Here is a 7,768-nt window from a genome sequence, read left to right as displayed (position 1 = left end):
ATGAAAAAATAAATAAAAAGGAGTCTCTCAAGCATTGATTCCTAATCATATGATTTAAGAGGGCTTCCACAATATGAACAAAAAGCACAAAATGTGTTCAATGAAGGAAGGGTCATTTTGTACTGAAATGTCAGATATTATATAATAGGGAACCTGAGGGTCCTTGAGAAGTTGTCTCTTGGGTGGCAAAAATTGGGTGGTATTTATAAGCATACAAATTCATAAAGAACTGCAGGACAAAAGGTATCAAGCCAGGAAAGCATGAGCATAGTTATAGAGAGAATAGTGGGGCCTGATCTGGTTTGAAGAAAGATTCCTACTGGTAACTAAAGACTATTACATTGTCTAGAATAAAGTTTATGACCTTAGAGTAGTCATTCAGGTTGAATATTCTCAGTTGTGCTCAAGGTAGTGTTGCTTTTGAACTTTCTTGGCAGCAACCCACATTAAGAAACAGATTTTAAATAGTAACACAGCACACACACGATGTATTATGTGTACATTTCATAAGATGTGCTTGTGATATATTTTTTTTTGCAGTTTTTGGGCATGTTTCAATGAATACTTGGGAGGTCATCAGAATATTGTATTCCACATCGTATTCTGCCATTTACTTTTTAAAAATATTTTTATTAGTTATTGATGGACCTTTATTTATTTATTTGTTTATATGTGGTGCTGAGAATCGAACCCAGTGCCTCACACATGAGAGGAAAGCACTCTACAACTGAGCCACAACTCCAGCCCTGCCACTTTCTTTTTATTGTGTATTATAATTAACTGATAATTATGGAGTTAATTCTGACATATTTATGAAGGTATAACAAAGTTTGTTCAATTTATTCCTAATACTTCCTCTTCCCTTCCCATTCTCCCTTCCCCATCCCCTTTCTCTACTCCATTGTTCTTTCTTTTATTTATTTTAAATTAGTTTTGGTTATGTATACAATTGGAATGTATTGCGATATATTTATACATGCCTATAGCATAATTTGGTCAACTTCATTCCTCAGCTCTTCCTCTTTCCCTCCTCAACTCTCTCACCCCCTCGGTCCTCTGTTTCTATTCTACTGATCTCCCTTCTATTTTCATGAGATATTTTTTATTTATTTTTCTATCTTACTCTTATTATAGTCTAAGTGGTCTGATATTTTCTATTCAATTTTATTTTATTGAAAATATACTGTTCTGCTGAGCTTGGTGTGCATGCCAGTGGCTTGGTAGGATAAGACAGGAGGATTGTAAGTTCAATAATAAAAATATTGTTCAGTACCCATTAAATAGATATCAGTACCCAATACCCAGTAGAGAGTATAGCCCACTGTAGAGTACTGTTGGAGGAACTGTTTCTTAAAAGAGAGGTGAGTTTACACTCCACTAGATATTTGGCAATGTCTGGATACATTTTTGGTTCTTCCAGTTGGGGGAGGGGGAACTTCTGGTTGACTAATGGGCAAAAACTCTGCGTGCTGTTAAACCTCCTACTTTACACTAAACAATTCATGCCCTCCTCCCAGCAAAAAACTGTCCAGTCCAAATTATCAACAGTCCAAGGTTAAGAAACTCTGTTATAAAGAAGCCATTAATGGAATGAGTAAGTTTGCTTTAGATATTGCATATCTATTTTTCCTTAGCAACTGAAACTCAGTTTTTTTTAATTGTTCTACTGTAACTTGTAATTAACAGAGCTGGATAAGAATTCACTATCCAGTTTTCTCTTGCTAGATATTCTTAGTTCACTCCCAGAACACAAATGTACAAAGACAAGAGATCAAAATTCCTGGAGCCATTAATTCAAGTACTATTTCCTTTATCAATCTTAGAAATACAGCCTAGAATGTTTAAGTTGTCATCATCCAAACTTTAAATGCATGAATTGACTATAGAAAGGTTAGATAGGTGCAGTTTACAGTCTTTTATTTCACATTGGTTTTCTATTTAGATGGCTTTGAATATGCCAGAATAATGTTCATGGGTCCATGAACACCACTAAATATGTTGTCTGCTATAAATTTTGTGACACTATAGTACCATGGATTTAATACTAAAGTTACAACAAGGGAGGGATGTAATAAAGAAAATACATGACTTTTTCTATTGAGGAATTTTAAATATAAAAAGAAATTTGGAAATTCAGAAATCATTCAAACGAAAGAATTTATTTATAGAATAGTATGTGTTCGCTGAATACCCCTCTCTCTTTATCTGACCTTGGTCTCCAGGAAACAAGTTAATACAATGTGAGAGGTGCACATAGCAAAGGAACTAATGTTCCTAAAAGCCAATAACCAGTGAGGACCTAAGTCCTACCAATAGCCACATCAATGAAGTTAGGAAGTATACGTACTGAAGCCTGTCAACAACCATCAACCATGTGCACAAACTTAGAAGTAAATTCTACCCCAACAAAGTGTTGAGATGGCTGCAGCCCCAACAGTACCTTCACTTGCAGCCTTCAGTGCAACCAGAGCAGAAAACTAAATTGTGTCCAAATGCATAAACCACAGAAAATATGAAATAAATATTTGTTGCTTTAGTCAACATGTTTTGAGGTAATTTCTCATGCAGCAACAAGTAACTAGTAAATATTATTAAATCATCCAACTAAGATTGTGGGACTATTTTCACATTTAATTTGGATCTATTTGAATTTTTAAGAATTATTTATTACTTTCTGATAAATGCTTTACTATAATTCTTCACATTTTATTTTTAATTGTTTCCCTAGGGTTTACATTAATAATCCCTAATTTCTACAGTCCATGTAAAGTTAACAATGTTTTTTTGCCATGTTATTGTATATAAACATTTCATAATCACAAGATATTATTTTAAGTTAGCCTTTATTATATCTATAAAACACCAATTAAAAAGCAATAAATAAATAAATAAAGGAAACAGTATTTCAGTAAAGGAAGGGGAACAAGGGAATGGTAAAAGGGCAGGAAAGAGGAATTACTGGGGACTTAAAAGGAGCAAATTATATTCCATGCTTCTGTAATTATATCAAAATGAACCAATATTATTTATAACTATAATGTACTAATAGAAACATTTAAAAAGCACTTATGTGGTTTATAAAGCAAATAAGAAGAAAAAAGCAAATTTTTAAAAATAGTACTTACATTTACAGAGCTATTCACCATTTCAGATATTCTTTAGTGTTTCCTAATGATCTGAGTTTCTCTTTATTACTTCCCTTCAACTTGAATTACTTCCTTTTGCATTTCTTATAATACAAACTTATTAGTGATGGGATTATCTTCATTTTCTTTTATCTAAAAATATCTTATCCTGTGTGTGTTTTGCGAAGTGTTGAGTATATGTATCTCAATGATATATCCTGGGACAAGGGAAATTACCACATGATAAGTTCAGGGGCCCACTGTGAGTTGGACCTTGGTCAAACTCCATTGATCACCTGACCTTCATAAGTCCCTATTTTTATTGGAGGGCCACAATGACATTTTGGATCTCCAGGAACCAATGTCAAATCAGAATCTGTGACTAGTAGTCCGCGAAAAGTCTGTTCATTGTTTATTTCCCACCACACAGTTACCCTGGTAAAAGGCCATAGGTCCTGTTGTGGAAGCATGGGAGAAAGATTAACAGTAAAGTTTTTGTTACTGTACTAGAGTTCCTCCTCAAGGGGATCAGGCCTCCTCTTCATTCAAGGGGTTCTAGGTCTGTAAACTTACTCAAATCTGGGGATTGATTGAGGGGCTATGATTCTTTGCTTTTATAACAAAGGCAGACTTTTATACATTTATCCTGGAAGTTTTCAGATTATATAAGTCAAGTAAGAATTTAGTGGATTTCCTATATATTTGGCTTCTAGAAACAACATAATCGATTAGCCAATGCCAGAGATCTACACAAGTCAGGACATTCTGTTCATTTTTTCTCTTGTGCTGTTCATTATGGTAATTACAACCATCCTGTATTTGGTGTTTGAGTGCTGCCACTTGGACCCTTCCTCCTCAAGATGCAATTATTCCCATAGCATTAAGTCTTCCAAGTGATTGACTGTAGCTCCCACAGTGAGGTCTGGCATACAGAGAAGAGCAGTGGCTAAGTTCTTCAAGGATGCTGGTGCTTCCTTCACAAATTTGCTCCTTAGAGTTTAACTGAAGGCACATCTTCTGGACCCTCCCAGTATGGAGCAAAATGTCACACATGATAGATCCACTCCAGAATTCCAATTTCTCTAAGCCTCTGAATTCCTTTGTCAACAGTAAATCAAGGGACGTCAGGCACTTCCAGCTCACTCAGAGTAGACCATCTTTTGACCCATACTTCAGCCAACCATCCAAATAACTAGTAGCTGTTTTTTTTTTAACACTGAGCTTGTTGCCCAAAGCTTGGTCCTTGTCCTGATGCCAATCCAATAATGAGGACATGGTTTTGAGAAAAAGGAAAATTAATAAAAAAAAAAGGTTTATTGCTTTGCTAGCAAAGATCCTGTTGAACATATGGGACTCCTGTTCCAAAGGCTGTGATTCTGCCCATCAGCAGGAATAGGCAGCTTTTAAAGAGGTGATTCAAAGGCTACATAGCACACATTCTCTGTGAGAGTAGTAATTCAGTTGTTAATTTGGGAGACAGTAATTTCTGAGATCTTCTGGTACCATCCCCAAAGTCTGGATTACCTCATTCCTATGGTGGGTGTGTACTCAAGGAGAGATAAATCTGCCTAAGACAGAAGGAAATTCTGTTTCCTCTTAGATTAGGGAGAGGAGGGAGAGGAAGAGAAAGAAAATGTCCATTTCAAACATAAGTTGCAGTGTCAGAGCAGCAAGGGCTATATTCAAAGCATAATGTGAACCACTGTTACGTTTCTCCACTGTCAATTTCTACCTTCCATTTCTATGAAAAAAAAAATGGGCAATGACATTTCCAAGCTTTTTCCTGTTGAAAGAGGGTGAAGTTGGAGGAAGTAACCCAAATTCCTTGTTCTCTATCAGGCGGGGCATGGACAGTTAAGGGTGTTCAACAGTAAAGCAGTCCAGAGGTCTACAGTGGCAGATGGCAGGCAACTGGACAAGGCATACATAGGACAGGGATCATGCTAAGACAACAATAAACAAGGCATCAAAGCATTATTTTTATAAACAATGAGTACAAAATCAATTAGTAATTAAGCCAGTCTCTGAAAACCATGAAGATAGTAATTCATAATCATATCAGTGAAAACTAGATCAAGTTCATCAATGTCGGAAATTAGGAATATTTATAAGTCTATGAGATCAGGCTCAAATTAACTTGTGACAAATTCACAACTCCTTTGAGATCATTAGTATTAGGCACTTCCACACAAGAACCCTTCCTTTATGGCCTCCAGCTTTACTTACTTTTGGTAGGGCTGACACAAGTGTACATCTTAAGTTTCATTTAAAAAAAAAAAAAAACTTTGTTTTTCCTTCTAAATGTCCATGTTAGACTGTGCTTAGGCAATACTTTCCTGCTAGGTGTTTAAGACCAAGTTGGTCAAAACTGACCTTGTTCCTATCTACTGTTAAGAGTCAGCTGAGATTCCTCAGAGCTCACTCTTGAGAATGTGTGTAAAGCCTCTTGGCTCCTTTAGCTTTCTTCTACCACTGGCCAGCTGCCAGGGTGTGTCAGTGTCCTGTTGAACATATGTGGCTTCTCTTTGAAGCATCAGGGACATTTCCCTCTCTGAGGACCCTCTCCTCTTTGCAGAATGTGCACTGGTTGGCTTCTTGTTCTCTATGGTCCTCTGGATCTCCCTGGCCAGCAGATTGGGTAACTCACCAGGGTTGCAGGGCCCACAGAGGAGACCCATTGTTCTCTGGGTCCTGGCTGGTCAAAATGTTGGATGCTTTTTCCTTAACCCTTTTACTTCCTTGAATTTGGTCTCCATGTTTTGGGTTTTAAACACCCTAAAGGCCAGTTTTGCCAGTCTTAAAGTGGGAGTGACAGGTTATAACTTCAATATCTATAAGTTTATAGTTAGCCCTTTCATTTAATTAGGGTCAGTATTAGTACTGTAAGTCAGTGTTATATCCTATCTGTCCCATAGGTGATGGCTTATTATCTCAATTAACTCAGGTTGTCTTATTAAAAGCGGTACCTCTCTGGGCTGGGATTGTGGCTCAGCGGTAGAGCGCTTGCTTAGCACAGGCAGGACCCGGGTTCGATTCTCAGCATCACATAAAAAAATAAAGGCCTTGTGTTGTGTCCATCTAAAAAAAAAATTCTCTCTCTCTCTCTCTCTCTCTCTCTCTCTCTCTCCTTAAAAAAAAAAAAAAAAAGCGGTACCGCTGCAAAACGTAAGAGGTGACAGTTACAAAATTTACAAGGAAAATACAAAATTAAATTAACAGAGCAAAAACATTCAATTTGTGTAACAGCTATTAACCAAGTAAAATTATTTTTATAATAATAAGCCTTTACATAGGTAGGTGTTATATTCCCCATTTATTTTGAGATCGTAGTAACATTTTACCCAAATTTGATCTTTTTAATACAACTTTAAATGAGCTCAAGTGAAGCTTATGTTGGAGCCATTCTAACAAGGAGTAAGGTCGGAGGTAGAGCCTTATCTCAGGTAAGGTGGAGCTCTTGACAAATAACACAATACAACATTACAACTAAACATGAATCAAACAAAGGACAAGAGAGCTTTTAACTTTGTTTTTGTGGAAAAAGTAGCAAAATGCTTTCATGTTTTACAATGTCACCTTTAAACAAATCAGGCTCTCCTATTAATTCCAAAAATACATTTAAATTCCTATTCCAGTGTGAAAAGTAATGCAAATTGTATATAAAACAGTGACAACAGGTTACTTTATCCAGCTTTAAAGCATCAGATTACATGAATATATACTAACCAAATTTGTTATTTTTATACAAATCCAAGACTATTGCTACAGATAATTTTAGTTTGTGGAACACCAACTTGTAAGGTGCTCTCCCTTAAGCTTTACATCTAACTAAGTTTAACTTTTAAAGCACAATTTAGAATCCATAGTGTTTAGTAGCAATAATCACAAGTCTGCATAGGTTAACAGTACTAGCAAAAATCAAATGATAGCCTTAAATCTATTATACATTTAGGAAACAGTATAAATGATCAGAAATGGACTTAGTCAAAACAAACATATATAAGACAGATATAAATGTGGCCTTTCTATGTCAGATACAATGTATAAAAGAGAGCACTTATTGGTTATCTTGCCTGTAAACTTACATAAACTTTCATCTTATAAACTTTTACATAACACTTAGACAAGGCTTAGACAAAGTTCTCAGATGCATATATATACTTACAACATCAACTATATTGTTATAACCTAAATAACAATTTTTGTTTAACCAACTACAAAGTAATCATTTAAGACTTTCAAATAGGTACAAATCCTACCTTTAAGACTTAGTTCCCCAAGTAATAAAACCTAACAAATATAAGAAAATCTTGAGGGATAAGAGCAGATCAATGTTTCAGACTCTGCTTCATATCATTACCTTAAAGTTCAAATAACTTTGTGCTAATTATAGCCAATTTAATCACAAACACAAACATTTTGAGATTCACCTTCTGCAAACCTTCTGAAACTTACTTAAACATTCACAACTTCTTTACATCCTTAGATTTATCCTCTTTCAACTAGAACTTTAGCACCAGACAAAACACTTTCTTACTCAGAAACATTTCTTTTTCCTTCTAATTTTCCATACTAAAATATCTCTATACCTATAACTTTATTTTATCTTTTTTTGTTTCAGACTTGTTCTGAAATTCATATTT

The sequence above is a fragment of the Urocitellus parryii genome, chromosome X, assembly GCF_045843805.1.
Source record: "Urocitellus parryii isolate mUroPar1 chromosome X, mUroPar1.hap1, whole genome shotgun sequence".
Classification (NCBI taxonomy): Eukaryota; Metazoa; Chordata; class Mammalia; order Rodentia; family Sciuridae; genus Urocitellus; species Urocitellus parryii.
This window is presented reverse-complemented; position numbering follows the sequence as displayed.